The sequence below is a fragment of the Triturus cristatus genome, chromosome 10, assembly GCF_964204655.1.
Source record: "Triturus cristatus chromosome 10, aTriCri1.1, whole genome shotgun sequence".
Classification (NCBI taxonomy): Eukaryota; Metazoa; Chordata; class Amphibia; order Caudata; family Salamandridae; genus Triturus; species Triturus cristatus.
The window spans coordinates 841,810,828-841,832,476 of NC_140593.1; positions in this window are offsets into that span (position 1 = coordinate 841,810,828).

The window sequence follows — 21,649 nt, forward strand, 5'->3', positions numbered from 1 at the left end:
ATTAATCAGATTTCCTTTACTGTGTTTCACCAAACATCCTTCTGAACCAATCACTGCATATTTTCCTTCATTTACGTTTTCTGTAGTATTTCTCTTAAAACTGTAAAATTGCAGCACTTCATAGAGACATATATTTTCAAGATGAAAACTTCTATTTGGATAGTACGTATCCAAAATGTTTGTTTTGACAATATCTGTACTCTCCGGTTCATTTACTGCTAAATATTCGATTTCTTGTATAGATTTAGGTACTCGATTTCGCGTTGCAGCAAGACCTGGACTCACCCAAATGATTGCCCTTGACTTTGAATATAAACTTGCAGACGACAACCGATCCGAGCATTCGTATGCTCCAATCTCTCAATGGGATAACATCTTCAAACTAAAACTGTACAATTTCTTACTAAGACTCTTCTTGTGAGAAATTTCTTCCCACATTTCTTTCAACTCTGTCTTTTCTGATTTTGTTATGTATGATGTTACATACCGAGCAACAGCAATGGAATTATCCGCAACATACTGAAAATCCATGTTAGCATTCCACATTGACAGAATAACTGGATTATACTTTGATTCTTCACTTCTTTTCAAATTGTAAGTATTTTTGGGTGATTTTCTAGTGATGGCATGTCTCACTCCTGACATGAAACTGTTTACTCTTCCTTTGGATATTACTGGACGTGGAAATCCAAAACGACATTTGGTATAAAACTTGTCCTTCGATTTGTATTTCCGTCGACAGTATTTGCCACATCGATGACTTTGGAATCGTAACACTTGTTGCCTTAAGGTGTTTTCTTCTGTTCTTTTTGGTATAGCACATGTGACATTATCTTCAATAAAAGATACAACAGTGTCATCCGAATCAGTTCCAAATGTGGGTGCATCCTTGATCCATAAAAGCATATGTATATGAGGAGCACCTCTAGCTTGATACTCCTTTCTCCAATAGAAATCAATAACTTCTCCAAGAGGAGGATTATTTTTATTGCAGATAAAAGACATCATAGCTTCAAATCTATGATTGAAATATCTGCATACATTTACAGGATCCAAAGAACACAATTGTCCAGGTGTCTTGTGTTCAATATTTTTAATATTTGAATTTGCCTCTCGAAGAAATTCAAGTAAATCATCCCAAGCGTATTCAGCACAGCTTAGGGTAACAAACCACATAGGAGTTCCTAAGTTCCTTAGCATGCATTTAAGTTCTCCATGACGACGATACCAATACTCATTAGTAACGCGCTGACATGCTATCAAATTAATCAGTTGAGATTCTAAATGATCGTCTCTCTGATGTACTTTATCCATAAATTCCTTTGCAGAAACATTTTGAAGATGTACTCCTGTTTTTAATATGTGGTTGACTGCATATGAAAGTCCAGACAAGTCACTCTCAAACAAAAGATGAAATATATATTGGATAAATTGTCGAAATCATGCATCTTCTGCATACAATCTTGTTGTTCGATATTCTGATGCAGGAATCTGTACTGATCGTTCGTCATATCGTCCACCTTTTCCAGTTGGGAACAGCTGTGAAAAACGAGCTTCCACACTTTTTTCCCAAACACTCATGGGAGTCCCCATCGCTTTCTTCATTTGGAATAATTCAATAGTTTTCCCCATCACTTCTTTTGAATGAAGTAGATGAACACTATAATGTTCATAAATTTCTTCACTTTTGGACATGTCTACTTTCTCAATTTGACCACTTGACATTTCACTATCATCTCCTAAAAGTATTTCTTCTTCTGAAACATTTGTGTAGTAATCATTGTTTTTTATAAGATATAATGTTGCCTTTTGCACTTTCCTGACATCCACTAATTCCTGCCAGATTTTCTTACTCCGAGTAGGAACACCATTAACCAGAATAACTAGTGGTTCACTTTCTCCTTTCTCTACACCAATAGTTTCAATATTTTTCTTTAAATCTAGAGGTAAATATACAACTCTACTTTTTAATCCTCTCTGTAAATCTGTAGGAGGCAATTTAGCTGTTTTAGGCTCCATACGAATAATAGCCTGAAATGGGTGCACACATTGAATCAGAATAGACTCATATGTGTTTAAATCTATCAGTTCTGGAGGAATAGTTACCAACTCTCGATTATTATGGACAGCTCTAGCAGGCGTTTTATTATCGTCTAATTTGTATTAACAATATTTACAAATACGCTGATCAGTATCCAAATCAAAGCAATCCTCTACCAACAAATAAGTTACAAATTCCTTCCACTTATCATTATTTTCTCTTTCACTTCTTAAATATAGATCAACAGTCCTATTTTGATTTTTATAGTGAGTTCGTCGACAACAAATACAGCTATAATTTGGCCTTTCACACGAAATTACCTTAAACTTTGTAATTTGTTCTTCAAACTTCTCTGTACTCCTATTTTCCACATTTTCTTCAACACCTACTTCTATCAATGTCTCACTTTGTCCACTCTCTTCTTCAGGACCAAAGTAACGAAACTCTATTTCATCACAAACCTTTTTTACATCTGATACTGACCCATGCAAAAGAGCACTGTTTAACTCATTTAAAATTATTGCTGGACTTTTTGCATAACACATTCTTCTGACTACTGCATTTGCGAATGATGTACTGCTAACATTCTAAAATGATGAAAAACACTTTGACATACTTTTCTAGAAAGACAAGCCAGAGAAAGACCTTGCAAACCAGTATTTTTTCTCACTCTGTAAGGATCTAGTCCTTGCAACACCTTAATCTTTTGTTTAACACTTTTTTTTACTATACTCTCGTAAGAAATTCCGTAAAATATCAATAGATTCCTGTTGTATACTGCAAATACTACTACAATCCCAAGTATACGCTGGGGCTTTAGTACGTCTCCCTAGAACTTCATCAGCTATCACTTCTTCTTCATTTCTGGGAACCATCTTCTCTTTTTCAATTGGACAACCATTTCTAACCTCATAAGCACGGCCACTGGTATCAACTGCAAGCAATAATGTATTGGTTTGAAAATAACTCTCTTCATTAAAAAAAGGCTCTGAACTTGAACTGTGTTTCCATTCACCCAAAAAAAATCACAAACGTTTGTTCTGTTAATTACTCTCTTCTTTTTACTTTTGGCCTTAATAAAATTTATTGGCTTATCTAGTGATCGAATTCTGTTTAAAACTAAAATGAATAATTTCCTTTTTAATTCAAAAGCCTTCCCAACAATAGTTTCAATCCGTTTCTTCTTTTTATAAAATGCTGATTTTTTTTTATATTTCTTCACATCTTTCAACAAATTAAAAACAACTCTATTGTAAAACATTCTCTTTCTAATTTCTTCAAATTGATTCTTTCTTCTTTTACCATACATTGATTCTTCATAATGCACTTTTCCATTAACTTCTCCTTTTTTCTTTTTATTCTTCTTTGTTGTTGGGGCATTCTTTGTACGTTCCACATTGTGCACACTGTTTTTAGCCTTTGAAAGTTTTTTAATAAATTCTTTTGTTCTCTTACCAGAAGACTTTTCCTTTTTTCCCCACATGTTGCAGTTCATCTAATTTTTGCTGTTCTGTTTTCTTCAAATAATACACCTTTTTTGTTGTTTCTTCTTTTGTGTTATTCTAGTCATGGTAAGTTTTTTTTAATGATGATGAACAATACCTGTAAAAAAATATATATATATATCTGACATTATTAAAATACATTTATAAAATATACTATTGTATTACTAAAGAAACAAGTTGTATATAAACACCATTTAAACACTTTATTTTAAAATCACAATCCATTTACTGCAAGACACAGATACTAACTGAATATTCATAGAACTAAATAAGTAGTGTTTATCTGTTTAGAGGACTGCATCAATAGTGGATAGATGATTGTAATACTAGATATATTAGTACCTGGGTCAATACATAAGTACATGGGTACTGAGTGGATCATTAGAGTAGTGCAACAAAAGAGAATGATGAATTTATAAGTCCTTGTGTTTCAACAGAGTGATTAGATAACGACATGGGGGCATATTATCAAGACAGGCGATAAAATTATCGCCGCTTTAGCGGCAGAAAGCTGCCGCTAAAACGGCGATAATGGGCTTGATAATATGCTCTATGCAATTCCAATTGAAGCTCAGGTTGGATGTCCTTCATATCTAACATAGGCTTCAATTGGAATTCTATAGAGCATATTATCAATCCCATTATCGCCGTTTCAGCTGCAGTTTTCTGCCGCTAAAGCGGCACTTATTTTATTGCCTGTCTTGATAATATGCCCCATCGTTCTTTCAGGGTGATAGCAGGAGTGGACAGAGAATGATAATGTGATTGCTAAACTACATGGCTACTATCAGTATTTTTGCAGGACAAAATCAGTAGCCTGCACAAGGTTAGGGAAACACATAGATTGTGCACATTTGACTGTAGAACTACGTGTCTTAATGCCTGAGGCATTGTACAAGTGCATGGACAGTGACTGGGTAGATAGAGTGCTGGTAGTTGAGAGCAGGGTGAGTTTATAAGTGCTTGTGTTTTGGCACAGAGATTAGATAAGGACATGGTTCTGTCAGGATGATTACAAGAATGGACAGAGATTGATAGTGTGATTGGAGCACTGCATGAGTACTACCTAGATTATTACAGGAGTGAATCAGTAGTCTACAGGGGGTTAGGGGCCTGCATAGACTGTGCACATTTGATTGTAGCACGGTGTCTCTTCATGCCTGAGTCATTGTACAAGTGCATGGACAGTGACTGGGTAGGTAGAGTGCTGGTAGTTGACAGCAGGGTGAGTTTATAAGTGCTTGTGTTTTGGCACAGAGATTAGATAAGGACATGGTTCTGTCAGGATGATTGCAAAAGTGGACAGAGAGTGACAGTGTGATTGGGGCACTGCATAAGTACTACCTGGATTATTGCAGGAGTGAATCAATAGTCTACAGGGGGTTAGGGGCCTGCATAGATTGTGCACATTTGACTGTGCACGGTGTCTCTTCATGCCTGTGTCATTGTACACGTGCATGGACAGTGAACTGGGTCGGCAGAGTGTTGGTAGTTGACAGCAGGGTGAGTTTATAAGTGCTTGTGGTTTGGCACAGAGATTAGATAAGGACATGGTTCTGTCAGGATGATTGCAAGAGTGGACAGAGACTGATAGTGTGATTGGAGCACTGCATGAGTACTACCTAGATTATTACAGGAGTGAATTAGTAGTCTACAGGGGGTTAGGTGCCTGCATAGATTGTGCACATTCAACTGTAGCACGGTGTCTCTTCATGCCTGAGTCATTGTACAAGTGCATGGACAGTGACTGGGTAGGTAGAGTGCTGGTAGTTGACAGCAGGGTGAGTTTATAAGTGCTTGTGTTTCGGCACAGAGATTAGATAAGGACATGGTTCTGTCAGGATGATAGCAGGAGTGGACACAGAGTGACAGTGTGATTAGGGCACTGCATGAGTACTATCTGGATTACTGCAGGAGTGAATCAGTAGTCTGCAGGGGGTTAGGGGACCGCATAGATTGTGCAAATGTGACTGTAGCACTGCGTGTTTTAATGCTTGAGGCATTGTACAAGTGCATGTACAGTGATTGGATAGTGAGAGTGCTGATACATGACAGTAGGGCAAGTTTATAAGTGCTTGTGTTTCGGCACATAAATTAGATAAGGACATGGTTCTGTCAGGTTGATAGCAGGAGTGGACAGAGAGTGACAGTGTGATTGGGGCACTGTATCAGTACTACCTGGATTATTGCAGGACTGAATCAATAGCCTTAACAAGGTTAGGGAAATGCATAGATTGCGCACCTTTGACTGTAGCTCTGCATGTGTTAATGCCTGAGTCATTGTACAAGTGAATGGACAGTGACTGGGTAGGTAGAGTGCTGGTAGTTGACAGCAGGGTGAGTTTATAAGTGCTTGTGTTTCGGCATAGAGAGTAGATAAGGACATGGTTCTGTGAGGATGATTACAAGAGTGGACAGAGAGTGACAGTGTGATTGGGGCAATGCATGAGTACTATCTGGATTAATGCAGGAGTGAATCAGTAGTCTGCAGGGAGTTAGGGGCCTGCATACATTGTGCACATTTGACTGTAGCACTGCGTGTGTTAATGCCTGAGTCATTGTACAAGTGCATGGACAGTGACTGGGTAGATGGAGTGCTGGTAGATGACGGCTGGGTGAGTTTATAAATGCTTGTGTTTCGTCACAGAGATTAGATAAGGACATGATTCTGTCAGCATGATTGCAAGAGTGGACAGAGACTGATAGTGTGGTTGGAGCACTGCATGAGTACTACCTAGATTATTACAGGAGTGAATCAGTAGTCTGCAGGGGGTTAGGGCCTGCATAGATTGTGCACATTTGACTGTAGCACGGTGTCTCTTCATGCCTGAGTCATTGTACAAGTGCCTGGACAGTGACGGGGTAGGTAAAGTGCTGGTAGTTGACAGCAGGGTGAGTTTATGAGTGCTTGTGTTTCAGCACAGAGATTAGATAAGAACATGGTTCTGTCAGGATGATTGCAAGAGTACACAGAGACTGATAGTGTGACTGGGGCACTGCATGAGTACTACCTAGATTATTACAGAAGTGAATCAGTACTCTACAGGGGTTAGGGGCCTGCATATATTGTGCACATTTGACTGTAGCACAGTGTCTCTTAATGCCTGAGTCATTGTACAAGTGCATGGACAGTGACTGGGTAGGTAGAGTGCTGGTAGTTGACAGCAGGGTGAGTTTATAAGTGCTTGTGTTTTGGCACAGAGATTAGATAAGGATATGCTTCTGTTAGGATGATAGCAGGAGTGGACAGAGACTGACACTGTGATTACTGAACTACATGGCTACTACTTGGATTTGTGCAGGAGTGAATCAGTAGGCTGCAGGGGGTTATGGGACCGTATAGATTGTGCACATTTACCTACATACTAACTACGAAATTAGACATTATAGAACCACAAAAACACTTCTCATGTACTTATAAAATCACATATTCACTACCTTTGCATTCCTGTAATATATCAGGTACCTCTCATTAATTCAGTATATATAGATACAACTAAATAAATACAATCTAAACAAATACATGACTCGTGACATACCATCTACTTAAAGAGACAACTACTACATACCAGAAAGAGTAAAATGTAGTGGTTTTCTTTTGAACTACATATTGCCAATTAAATCTAGAAATATGCAACATCATCAAACTGAACCTCTCAACAAACTTAATTAAGAAGAGTGATGAACAACACCTTTTTTTATGAGGATTTCTAAATCTACACAAACTGAACAAACTAATAACAGAATTGTAATCATTAACACTTTATATGCTCATCTTGCAAACAAAACAGTTGTACCTCATTTTACCAAACTATCTTTAATAATGCCATTTTATTAAACTATACCTTTTTACTGAGAAGAAATATGCATGCCTAATCAACTGCACCTTATATGAGCATTTTTGAAAATACACATTCTTTGTGCATATTTAACCAATTAATAATAAATAAAAAGCATCATTCAACTATACCTTTCAAGACACTTAATAATATATATATATTAGTGCACATACTACTTTTTAAACAAAGTTCAAATACAATAGAAATTATCCCAATATATATCTGTACATTTAATAAATTAATTTAACCAGCAGAGTTTCATAAAAATGTCAAATCTATATTACATAAATCTCTTAAAAATATAACTCACCTTTTAAATAAATCTGTTGAATGAAAAATGTCACACAGTCAGTCAGAATTTTCTTTTACTCACAGAGAATGTAGATGAGCAGTGACACACTCTCCAATGTAAAACCAGTAATGGTAAACTTTCCCTCTAATTTTCCATACATATACACATAACCCACAAATGACATTGCTTCCCAGTGTTTTTCAAATTGAAAAACGAATTTCCATTGGTCATAGAGAATAATACTTTTCAACTGACATCTTCACCCCTTGTCTGTAATGTCAGTTTCCATAGCAACAGGTCATTCAACATTCAACTTAGCTGCCAGGTCACAAGTTCTCCACACAATGTTGCAAATGACAAAAGCAGGTGTGGTTGGCTTTGCAAAGCATGCCCTTATCCTTTCTGCTGTACCTTTCAAACATTTCTTAACAACCAATAAGAAATATGCTTTCTAAACAAAGTAAAATGCACCCTATATTTGAATGTAGAGTGTTTTTAAACAGCTAATAAAATCTCTACTTTCTTAAGAACAGCATGTTGTCCACCATTTTAGATAGATTTCATTCTACCACCTGCGTACCTCAGCTACAGACATCTTCTAATTACCTACGGAGATCCCTTCAAGATGCTTTCAGTGTGGATTGTTGGGCACAGCTATGTTTTCTGGTGCAAAAGGTATGCTGAAAGCAGAGGTATCTACAAAGACCTAGCTTTGCAAAATGTAGATATTAAATGGATTGGACAGAGAGGATTAAAGTGGCACCAATTGATGCCATTGGTTAAAACCTTTATACACCTCCAACCCCCTGACCTCATGATTGTGCACTGTGGTGGCAATCACCTAAGCACATTGACTGGGGTAGTTCTGGAAATACTAATGAAGGACACCTTTGCAGAATTGATGTTGCTTTTTCCCCAAACGGCTTTTGTCTACTCTAACATATGCCAAAGACAGAAATGGAAGTGGTTCAATCAATTTTGTCCACAGATTGAGAAAGCTAGAAAAAATGTCAATAAAGCTGTTTCTGCTTTTCTCAGAGACCATAGTAGCAAATTTTGCGAATCCTTAAGATTGCGAGGCTGAAATGCCTCATACATCTCCATACATCTCCTTTTGCGATTTTGTATTCGCAAACGCTGTTTTTTTGTGATTCGCAGCGTTTGCAAATACAAAATCGGTTGATACATATGCCTCCTAGTGCCTATATGTGCATAACAAATAGTGCAAAAACATCTAAGACATAATATATTTCTTAAAGGAAGCAGCTGGCAATGTCTGTTCAAGCCTTAACAGGCATTCCTAAAGGTGCACTTATTAGACATAAATACACAACAAAGAAATTCATGGTAAATACAAAGTTATATAAGGTCTGATACATCACAATAATTAAAATCAGTACTGAGTCAGTAATTAAGTAAGCAACCCTCATGTTAAAAGACACACAAAGCATGTACATATAAAACTATTATTGGTATTAGTAATATAATTAATATATTTTTTATAATTATCATCATCATTATTATCGTCGTTACCATGACCATTGTTAGTGATACTAGTGATATTGGTTAATGGTGCCAATTTCAATGAGACATCACTTGACCCAACTGATATTTCTTGGAAATACCATTGGATTTACTTCCGCATTGAGTGGCTAGCAGTCAGTGGATAAGACTCAAGAGCATCCATTGCGAGTACTAGTCTTGCAAAGACCACAAAAGAGGACGGTCTCTCGACTGGAGGGATTATGCCCAATAGTAATTGATGAAAAGGTGGCATATCACAATGAACTAGGAAACACCGGGAAAAGTTGTTTTTTCCTTTTTGCACCGAGGATCAGGAACAACATCCAATTGACGTCAGAGCAGCTCCAAACCTCCTGCAATTCAGAAAAAAATGAAAATACATCTCTTCAAAGAGCATTGTCACCCTTCACGATAGGAATTTAGAATCATCTCCCTCACTGTAAAGCAAGGGTCTCCAATCCTTTCAACACTGAGAGCTATTTATGATCAATATAATTCTTCCTGGGTATTACCTTATAGTAACCTAAGCACTCTTGAAGAAAGAAAGGAGAGAAAGAAAGAGGCCAGGAGAGGACAAAAGGAAGAAAGAAAAAGTGAAAAATGAGAGAAAGAAAGGGATGAAGGAATGGAAATCGATGAAGAGTGGGACAAAAGAGAAGAACTGAAGGCAAGAAGAAAAGGCAATTAAGAATAAAGATGGAAAATTAAAACAGAAAGAAGGAACAAAGGATAAAAGGAGGAAATGAAAGAAGGAACATAGAAGAGAAGGAACAATGGTCATATGGAGGCAATGGAGGGAAAGGGGAGAAGGAGATAAAGAAAGGACAGAAAAAATACAGAAGAGAAGGCAAACAAAATGAAGCAAGAGGAGGCATGAAGGTGAGAAAGAAGAAAAACATGAAAATAAGAGGTAACAAAGAGACAGAACAGAGATCGAGAAAAGAGAGACAAAACAAAAAGATGCAGAGAGAAAGAAAGACAGTAAGAAGGCAAGACCTAAAGGAGAGCATGTAGGAGAAAAAAGGGGATAAAAAAAGTCAACAAAGAAGGAGATAAAGGACAAATAAAGTAATGGAGAGAAAAAAATAACTAACGGACAATAGGAAGAAACAGAGGAGGAAGGAAAGGAACAGAAAAGAAAGAAATGAGTAAATCAAGAGAGAAAAGAAGAAAGCAGGAGAGAAAGGAAGAAAGATGAGGAGAAAAGTAAGAAAGAAGAGAAAATGGGAATGATGAGAGATAGAGGTGAAAGAATAGAAAGATGAAAAGAGAAGAGAAAAGAAAGGAAAGGGGAACAAGACAGAAAGGACCAAAAAAGGAAAGAAACGTAAACGTAGTGCAGCACTAAAACATGCATTTGTTGATGTGATCTAATGACCATCCAAACGTTTTATACAGGGCCGGCTCTAGGGTGGTGCGATCGGTGCCACCGCACCAGGTGCTGACTTTGGTGGTGGGGGCGCCGTATTTCGAAGTGTAATATGGTTTTAAAAGCACCTGCTGCTGCGTTCCTTGCCTCCAGCAATTTTCAGTCAACCAAGATGTCAAGATAACTATGGTGATTGGTGGCCCTGCTGTAGAGAGATGAAGTTTTGACTAGTGGAAGTTTTGACTCATCATAAAATAACGTAGCCGGTTAAAATGCCTGCTGCAAAGCATGTGTACCATGCAGATCACAAAGTGCATTCAATGTGAATAGGTCAGTGCGTTACTGCTTATGTCAGAACTACCCTTTTGTTACTTGCAGTTTATAAGTTTAAATCCTAATATGCACCAGTGAGCTATTAACTATCATCATCAAAGATTGCATGCAGACTGCAAGGTATAGGTAATAGTGTTATGATTTTTCCCCAGTCTTTCTTTATCCTAATGTTGCAAAAAGGGCTCACTGGGGTAGAAATCAATTCTTATTAGTAAAGCCAACCCCCAACCATGATATTACATTTCAAATTTGAGCTTCCCCAGACCAAGTACTCTTAAACTATGCTGTCTAACAGTAGGGATGAGTTGTGACTTATACACCTTGTAGTCCTCTGTCTGATGTAACATTTCTGGGAAACATCCATTACAAGGCAGTCATTACAATGACCTACCTTTACAACGCAACTGTTACAACGCAGCTGCCTTTACATCGCATGACATTACAATGCATTCCATTACAACCCATGTCACTACAACGCATTATAAGGTAAGTAATGGAGATTTTTTTTAGTATTAGGGTGGGTATGGGTTTTTGGGTACATGGGAATAGTAATTTTTACCCCTACACTGTCCAACAATTTCCCTACTGTTACAATCACTGGAGTGGGAATAGTCATTTTTACCCCTACATTATCCAAAACTTAACCTACTGTTGCACTTACTGGAGTGGGAATAGTAATTTTTACCCCTACACTATCCAACACTTACCCTACTGTTGCCCTAAAAGTATTATGCGTTGTAATGGTATTCGTTGCAATGGTATTCGTTGTAATGGTAGGCGATGTATGGAATGCGTTGTAATGGTAGTTTTGAAAAATGCATTGTAATGACATACGTTGTAAAATCATGCAATGTGATGGTAGCTGCGATGTAAAGACTGCGTTGTAAAAGCATACGTTGTAATTTCATAATTTCAACATTTCCTATGCACTGATTTGCACACTTATGATTCATTGTCTCTGTGTGATGTGTATGTGATCTGTATGTGATGTAAAGTGCTCTGACGCCTTACACTGATATGAGTGGTGATCTAAAACAAAAGAAATACGTGAGAGAGACAGTGATTATGGAGACTTAAGGATCACTGTTAAAGAGTGGTAGTGAGGGAATCAGTGGAGAAGGAAGTCGTTGGGGGGGCGCCAACAAACATTGATGCACCAGACGCCACCGGCGCTAAAGCTGGCCCTGGATTTGCATTGACTTTAATGAAATAGACATTTATAATATGTTTCAGGGTGAAGGCGATCAAACAGTGTGCTGCCTCCAGATACATTTATTATTGGCCAGCCTTTCTTCCCAGGCAGCATGCGTGGCATTGTTTATTTATGAAGAGTTGGGCTTCATGCTGCTCCTGCCACCTCACAAGACTGCTAGCAAAACATAGTACCTCTGTCACCATAAATCAACTTTTTTACTTTTCAGAAGTAGATTTTTATTTTCTACTACTTGTATTCACTGTACACATATTGTATTTCATATTCTTACATCAAAACCTGTTGATTCTGTGCAACTGTGACTACAAAATAACAAAAAAAATTCAAAAGACTTACAAAAATCAAATGACAGATAGACACAATGTTATATACTTAAACAATCTTCACATACAAGACAACGACGTCATATACTTAAACACTCTTAACATAACAGACAACGTCAATTCTATATACTAGACACAAAGAATCTCCTCATACAACTGTGTGTAAAATGTTGTACATATAGGAAAAGTCCTACATTGTTCATATAGAGTTCCAGGGACTCATGTTTTTCTAGTCCTCTCAGGATGATAATTTATTGAGGTGCCAAGTCGAGGTAGCCTTAAGAGTTTTTTTTGGAAACCGAGTTAGAGACACTCTTTTGAGTTTGTTTCAAATGTTGTAGAAGACTTGACGTCTTTCTGTTTCCTTAATTCTTTAAGGCTTGCCTCATCAAAAAACCAACGCGCTTCGACCTTCAGTGTGGCACTTATTGTCGAAGGTCTTCATCAGGGTGGACAAGGGTTGAACAGAGGACTGGAGGTATCTAATTGTGTAGAGAAGACCAAATTACTTGATCAGAATTGTGGGAGAATTAACAAAATATTTACACGTGTAATGACTCATTAAAAGCAAGGACATTCCTACGTACCACAGGCGTATTTCCAGATGTAAGATTCCTGGTTCTTATATCTCTGAGTGGAAATCTATTGAACTAGAGCAGAGAAAAGCGTATAGTCAATATTATTGTAACCTCACCAACACTTAAAATACTGCATTTAATTTGGAAAGGTAGAACGAATAAGTAGAAGGGCTAGTTTTAAGGAAGGATATCTCTATCTCTATCTCCTCAACGGAATAGTAAACTCAAAACGTAACAAGCGGACGGAATGAGGTTTGTTTGTAACTACAAGTGCTCCGACCGGACCTCTCTTCACAGGTGAATTGAAAGGATCACACTGGTGATGTGGGGGCAGTGACAGTGAAACATGCCGCGTGCTTGGTAACTGGATGGGCATGAGGGTATCAAGGGGTGGTGCAAGCCTTATTGTCTTACAGTTCCTAGGTTACACAAGTTCTTGTGAGAAATAGCTGACTCCCATTTTGTGAGGGAGTTATAATCGGAGGTGTCCGAGTAAACCATGACCCCCCAGTGCGTGGGAACATATCTCAACAGTTTTTAAACTCTTACCTAAATCGTACTGAATGCGTGCGTTCGTGTTCCTATCCAACTCGCTACGGATACGATGCAAGCGATTACCTTATTGGAAGGACATCCCTTTGATGAACAAGAGGAATATCTAGTAACGCTTGATATCGTTAGCCTTTATACGAACATCCCACAGGAACAAGGTTTGGAAGCTATCGAATTTTTCCTTGACAAACGTGAACGTCCCCACAATGTCCCTACATCATTTATCCGAAAATTGGCGAAAATCTGCTTAAAATACAATTTTTTCGCGTTTAATGGAGCCCAATTTGTGCAAATCAAAGGAGCCGCAATGGGCTGTCCATTTGCGCCGGAAATGGCCATCATGTTTATGGCACTATTTGAAGACATGTGGGTCTACAGCAATAATCCATATGACGGCCACATTAAAATGTGGTACCGGTATATTGATGACATTTTCATGCTGTGGCGAGGTAACAAGGATCAACTACTGGATTTTGTAAATTGGATTAACAACAGGAATAGAGATATCCAATTTACTGTCAATTATGACAAAAGTGAGATGAACTTTCTGGACCTTCTTATAAGACACCAAGCTGGGTTCCTCTCTACAACTCTGTATAATAAGAAGACGGATAAAAATACTACACTCCATTTTTCGAGCTTCCATCAGAGAAACCTACGGGAAAATTTGCCCTTCAGTCAATTTTTACGGATAAGACGTAAAAGAAGATTACTTTGAAAATGCCAATGCCCTGATATTGAAACTGGTGGAGAGACAGTACCCAAAAAGACTATTGAAGAGGGCTATGAAGAGAGCCTGGTACATCCCCAGAGAATCATTACTAGTACCCAAAGAACGAGGAGAGGACGTACCCTTGGTTTGCGTCACCACGTTTTCGGGACGCACTAGCGAGATGAAGAAAATAGTCCGACGAAATGGGTCAACTGTAAAATCCTTAGAACCACTAAAAAATCTTCCCATCTTCGCACTTAAGAAAAACCAAAGTATAAAGGATAAACTAGTGCATGCTAATACAGAAAGGAAGAGTACCACCCAATCAATCCGAATGATGTTATCCCTGCCACCAATTAAGGGTCATCGGAGGTGTGGCAATTGCTCATCCTGCCAGAGTACCATTGAGGGAGATATTTTCCGATATGGAAATAAATTCGTAAAACACGAAACTTTTACGAATTGTAACACGCATAATGTGATCTACTGCGCTTTGTGTCCATGCTCCTTGGCGTATGTTGGAAAAACAACTCAAGCTATCAAGACAAGAATGACCCAACACCGTTCAAGAATTAAATGCAAGATCATAAACGCACCAATGGTAACGCATTGCCTTGAACATCAACATAGCCCTAAAGACATAAAATGGACCATACTCAAACATGTGCATGGAGCCAACGTTGATGACCTTCTCTCCAAATTTGAAGCTAAAACCATGATGTACCTGAATACAATTGACAATGGACTGAACGAACTTAGCGAACTGAATCATTGGATCTAAACTGGTCACTTTACAGCTCTTCTTTCATTCCTCCTTTACGCCAATTTGTTCCAATTGTTTATCTGAGCACTATATAAGGAATGAGGACGATAATGAAAGAACAACTCTTTGTAGCCCCCACAATATGAACATTCACTTAAAGGTAGCTCTTAATACAACAGAATATGCTACTTATTTTTAGTAAAAATGTATATGTGTATTTGGAAACTCGTTGGAGGGAATAGTTTCTCAAAACCACCATATAATAATGTGGAATGATGCCATTTATGTTCCAACTTTATTCGGTACCTACTATGTAACCTGTACTGTGCAAAACAGTTCGATTGACCAGCTCTAAATATACGGGGCATGTGCATAGCTTCAGGACTATGAATTGTAATAAAGCTCTGTAATTAACAAACTGTGGGTAAAAAAGCAATAGCAGACAACGACACGTCTTGTTGACATGGGCTCTCTAATCATGAACCTACACACCTCTAGGTCTAGAGTGCCCTTTTACAGCACATAAAAAATAATACTGTTCGAGCTACTTTAGAGCGCAGTTGGTAACTATTTCATTCAGCCTGCATTAAAATAAAGCCCCTTGCGCATGCTGATGATAACATGCCACCGGGTCCGCGCCGGCTCGAGAATAGACTCAAGATTCTTGGCACAGATAACAAGTTTTAATAAAGTTATTTTGCCGTTTAACCAAGTAATCGTTTACTTCAGAGTGCCCCACAGCTGTCTCAACAAAGTTTTCGCACACTCAAGCTGAGACACGCTCGCTCTGAACGCGCCTCCAAGCCGATGAGACACGCCCCTTCCACGCCTCCAGGCATGCCACCAACCGTAAGACCCGGAAACAGGCAGCGTTTCTCTCGTATGAATACGAGTACGCTTCATCAACAAACGAGTGTTGGATTCGAGTCGCGGCAGTAGATTGATCGTCCCACCGCCCAGGAATATTTTTCTGAGCCGCCACGCAATTTCTTTGCGCTAGGCCACCCTTGAGGCGAGCGAGTTGGATAGGAACACGAACGCACGCATTCAGTATGATTTAGGTAAGAGTTTAAAAACCGTCGAGATATGTTCCCACGCACTGGGGGGTCATGGTTTACTCGGACACCTCCGATTATAACTCCCTCACAAAATGGGAGTCAGCTATTGCTCACAAGATCTTGTGTAACCTAGGAACTGTAAGACAATAAGGCTTGCACCACCCCTTGATACCCTCACGCCCATCCAGTTACCAAGCACGCGGCATGTTTCACTGTCACTGCCCCCACATCACCAGTGTGATCCTTTCAATTCACCTGTGAAGAGAGGTCCGGTTGGAGCACTTGTAGTTACAAACAAACCTCATTCCGTCCGCTTGTTACGTTTTGAGTTTACTATTCCGTTGAGGAGATAGAGATAGAGATATCCTTCCTTAAAACTAGCCCTTCTACTTATTCGTTCTACCTTTCCAAATTAAATGCAGTATTTTAAGTGTTGGTGAGGTTACAATAATATTGACTAGACGCTTTTCTCTGCTCTAGTTTAATAGATTTCCACTCAGAGATATAAGAACCAGGAATCTTACATCTGGAAATACGCCTGTGGTACGTAGGAATATCCTTGCTTTTAACTAGTCATTACACGTGTAAATATTTTGTTAATTCTCCCACAATTCTGATCAAGTAATTTGGTCTTCTCTACACAATTAGATACCTCCAGTCCTCTGTTCAACCCTTGTCCACCCTGATGAAGACCTTCGACAATAAGTGCCACACTGAAGGTCGAAACGCGTTGGTTTTTTGATGAGGCAAGCCTTAAAGAATTAAGGAAACAGAAAGACGTCAAGTCTTCTACAACATTTGAAACAAATTCAAAAGAGTGTCTCTAACTCGGTTTCCAAAAAAACCTCTTAAGGCTACCTCGACTTGGCACCTCAATAAATTATCATCCTGAGAGGACTAGAAAAACATGAGTCCCTCTATATGAACAATGTAGGACTTTTCCTATATGTACAACATTTTACACACAGTTGTATGAGGAGATTCTTTGTGTCTAGTATATAGATTTGACGTTGTCTGTTATGTTAAGAGTGTTTAAGTATATGACGTCGTTGTCTTGTATGTGAAGATTGTTTAAGTATATAACATTGTGTCTATCTGTCATTTGATTTTTGTAAGTCTTTTGAAAAATTTGTGTTATTTTGTAGTCACAGTTGCACAGAATCAACAGATCTTGATGTAAGAATATGAAATGCAATATGTGTACAGTGAATACAAGTAGTAGAAAATAAAAATCTACTTCTGAAAAGTAAAAAAGTTGATTTATGGTGACAGAGGTACTATGTTTTGCTAGCAGTATCTTTGATTCCAACCTCTGTTCTCCTGAACAGAATCAACCCCCTGTTGTTTACAGAACCTCACAAGACTGCTGCACAGAGTTTTCTATGCAGCATCAGCAGCAGATGGCAGCATGCTCCCAAACGCAAACGAGAGGAAGTGAGCTCCTTCAAGACAGGAAGCCAGCTACTGGTTAGCTCGGGATCGACCGTTGGAGACTCTCGAGCAAAGCATGTCATTGAGCACATTTCGAATTTTGATAACGATTCGAAATTCAAAACGGTTTATTTTTGACAATTGTGTTTTCAATTGAGCTTATTAAGATATATTACTATATTGAGTTACGTTTACTAAAATTAATAACGTTTAAACATAAATACAGAAAGTTTTGAAACGACTCCTTTCCCAGAATCCCAAATAGAGAAAGTAGTGCGTGATGTGCACTGTATAAATGCTCTGTCTCATTAATGCGTACAAGAAACAGCATTAAAGTGTAGCAAACCATTTATATGTGAGTACATTCTTTAGATTTCTCTCTGATCTGAAACATTTCCAGGTGCTCCCAAATGCTGTTGTGACCCAAAAGAGGTGCGCAGAAGTGGAGCCATCGCCTAAGACATCACAATTCGATTAAGTGGGCACACAGGAATTCAAATCTGCAATTCGGACACTGGCCAAGGTCAAAATGGATTATCGCGAAAGAAGATTCGTTTTGGGAACATAAGTGGAGGCCACTGTAGCACGCAACGTTCCTGCATGTATTCAGTCCTCACTACTACCAAATTATGTGTAAGGAAGCAGTCTATAGGTAGATAAGAGATGCACAAGTCCTCAATCAAAGAGATAAAATGCAGTCATAAGCCAAAGAGGCCACAGAGGTGTCATGGGGTTTATTCTGTGTTGGTAAGCCTTCAAGTGTCTGGATTTGAAACACTACACCGGTGGAAGTAAGCTCACATATAAGCATTCATATTCCAGTTTGGATGTATGTTCATGTGCAGCATACACTCCATCTGTCCTTCATAGGATACTCCATTTTCCTTTCTCTAAACTGCTCTAAGGAGTTGAGAGATTGGGAAAGACCAGGCTACATTGACGAGCTCTGATTTGTTTGTTCCATAAATTGTATTGGTGTTTAATGAGAAATCACACACAGTCAACTATTGCAGATGCTCTGTGATGTAAACTGAGGCGCTACACCCCCCGATAAAACAAACATAAGATATGGAATTGGCGAGATGCGCACGAGTACGCTTGGTAGGTAACTGCCATCTTCCAAGTAAGAGACAGAAATACGAAAAAGGAGATTATGGTAGATGATATGGTTGTAGGAACTGGAAACACAAGTGAAATAGAACTCAGTGGGTTTGCGGCAGATAGTGTAGTGTGAAAACTGTGTCGTATAATCACAGGTTGTCTGAGATCGCTATCATGAAAGAGTATCCCAGAGCAACATAGACTATAAGGGGGGGTAGAAGTGGGAGAAGGGAGACCGGGTGGAGGGGGTGCAGAGGACAGGAAAGTGGGATCTCTGAGCACAAAGTCCCATGGGCCCAAGGGCTAAGCCAGAGCCAGGCATTTTGCCCTGACAGAGTCCCAGGCCCATCTCTTCCTCTTTATGATGAGCGTAGTTGAGAACACCTTCCCTCTGCAATGATTGTCGATGGTTGGGCAGGCCAGCATCACAGATAGATCTTCTCAGTAGCATTCCACATCTCGGGTAGTGATTCTCAAGGCAAGCATACCAGCATCTGCAACTTGGCAGGTAGGGTTGGGAAAGCAGGCTCTTAGCAGCAAGCATGGCAGTCTCCCTCCTTCTTTTCTTCAATCCTCGGGAACCCTTGCTTTTCTGCTGACTTTGAGTGTGTTCTGATTTGGGAAAGGCAAACGGGCAAGCACACTGTCCCTGGTAGATACTTCTCCAGCTGGACATGGAGCTTTCACTTAAAAAAGGAAACACATTTTCTGACACACGTGCACTTCTTAAATCCTCAGGTAGCGGTTGGTGGCATCTATTCACCCATTCAGGATGGATGGATCATTTCAATTTTTGAAGAGATACAAATGGGTTCAAGGACCTTTTGCTTAGACTGAGTGAGGTCTCTCTGAAGTTATTATCCCGTAATGGTCTCAAAATCCAAGTTCAAGGTGATGGTAGATATCCCATAACATCACCATGCATAGCTCATTCAACTTTGCCAGTCCAGCAAATCAAGTAGTGTTAGGGGATTTTAGTCTTCGTTAGAAAGGATTAGCTAGACGATGTGGTGATGGACACTCTAAACATTTCCTCTTTTTTTGATATTGCAGTGGCCATGCCTTGACACATCCTTTGACAAGGTGATGCTGTCCTTCAGCCGTAGCGAAACCACTAACAACAGGTCTGCACTACTCGAGTGAGCACAACATATCTCTCTCTACATTCCACTGAGAGTTGTGTGAATCAGAACCAGAAGCCCAGAAGTACAATTACCTGGTTGGGATGGCCAGGATGGTGATGGGGAGAGGTGTGAGGAGTGCAGCAGCATGAATGTGCACAGTGAAGCTAGCCATCTCTGCTGTCTATTCATGACAGTCCACCTTCTTTGGCTATGCTGGTGGACCCACATCATAGTGTACTTGTTGTAGTTAATTCATTATCTGTATTTTAATGTTGTTTCTAAAATGTATCCTTTTTTTTTTACATCACGCATGGTTAAATGTTTAACAAATTAATCTTTTCCTTTCCTCCCCCTTTCCCCTTTCTCCCTTCATCCTGTTAGTGCATTCCTGCATTCCATGACTGTCGGAATGCTGAGGCTTCCTTTGCTTGGTGGTTGCTTTGAGACTGCCAAGGTTGTCACACAATAAACAGCTACTTGCTAATCCTCGTCTTTTTGGACACACTATTTCTAAACATGGAGTGAGGCCTAAATTAGATCTGGTTGGGGCAGTCAAACAAGCACCCACCTCCCCCCCCAAGAGCAAGGACAATTTGAGGTCTTTCCTGGGTCTCGTGGAATATGTCATGAAGTTTGTCAAGAATTTTGCTGATATAACTGCACCCTTAAGGGGATTATTAAAGAAATGTGTAACATTTGTTTGGGATGGTGCATGTCAGGAATCTTTTGACCATTCTAAGGAAGCAATAATTAATGCACCATATTTAGGAAATTTTGACACTTGTCAGAAAACCATCTTGACCACATATGCTAATGGGATTGGCGTAGGTGCTTCCTTGTCACAGGTAGTCATTGGGGAAGAAAGAGTTGTTGCCATTGCTTCAAGAGCTCTAATTAGCAGAGCAGAATTATTCGACTGTGGAGAGGGAGGCTTTGGCCTGCTATTGAGCCATAAATCATTTCAAATTTATCTTTTGGGGTTTACCATTCGTGGTGCGTACTGATCACAAGCCCTTGATATATGTGTTCTCCTTAAAAGGAAGAGACACCACCACTCCCTGTATTGCCAAATGGTTGCTGGGTCTGGAAGGATTTAATTTTAAAATTGAGTTTGTGCCCGGATTGAGAAACAGGGCAGCTGACTGTTTATCCAGACTTCCTAGTTCCGTAGGTGGGGACAGTGGTGGCAGTGATGAAGGTGAGATCATTAGTTGGATAGAGATTCTGGGTATTACGGTGGAGGAGTGGAATTCTAGGGTAGAAAATGATGTACTTCTCAAGCAAGCCAAGGAGAAAATCATTCAGGGGTGACCGGTCAAATCTAGCACTCTTAGCAGTGAGTTGCAAGATTTTTGGGCTTTGAGGAATGAGATGTGCATTGTGAATGACAGGATTATGAGAGGTAGCAGGTTGATTACACCGGCTGATATCAGAGAAAGGTTTGCTACCATAGCTCATGAGGTACACTTGGGCAAGAGTATCACTAAAGCCAAAGTTGGAGCCCCGTGTTGGTTCCCCAAAATGGATTGTGTTGTCGAAGACATTGTGAAGGATTGTTTGACAAGCGCTCAGAGTGACAAATCTAGGTCTGTTAGATCATCACCTTTGTTCCGGGTTGTGGTTCCTTCTAAACCTTGGGACAAGTTAGGATTGGATATTATAGGTCCATTAGAAAACACTCTATGGATTGTCAAATTTTTGTTGGTTGTGGTTTATTATCACTCTCATTGGATTATGACAAAAGTGGTGAATACCATCAAAACTAAAAGTCTTATTCATTTTCTTATGGGAGTGTTCTCGACGGAGGGAGTCCCCAGTATGTTGATTACGGGTAATTGGGTTCAGTTTCTTCTAATGAAATGCTTTAGTTTTTGGAGAAATGGTCCATCCC